Source organism: Anneissia japonica, unplaced genomic scaffold (assembly GCF_011630105.1).
Source record: "Anneissia japonica isolate Jap-2015-1 unplaced genomic scaffold, ASM1163010v1 scaffold1698_len283567_cov170, whole genome shotgun sequence".
NCBI classification, from domain to species: domain Eukaryota; kingdom Metazoa; phylum Echinodermata; class Crinoidea; order Comatulida; family Comatulidae; genus Anneissia; species Anneissia japonica.
In genome coordinates this window covers 95133-95335 of record NW_022747456.1, presented here as the reverse complement: position 1 = coordinate 95335, position 203 = coordinate 95133, and positions in this window count along the sequence as shown.

Sequence of the window (203 nt, the reverse complement as noted above, 5' to 3'; positions counted from 1 at the left end):
CCGGTCCGGCCCCCCCCCCCCCCCACCCTTCTGGAACGTCAAAAAAAAAACAAAGGAAAATGAAAAAAGTAAAAAAGAAAAATATGATCGCCCAAAAGGCCTCAGAGGTTATTTTCGGGCGTCTAGAACACAACAATTTCGCGGGGCGTGCCCCCGGACCCCCTAGAGTCTTGTTTTCTCGATCGGCCCCACTTTTGGCCGCC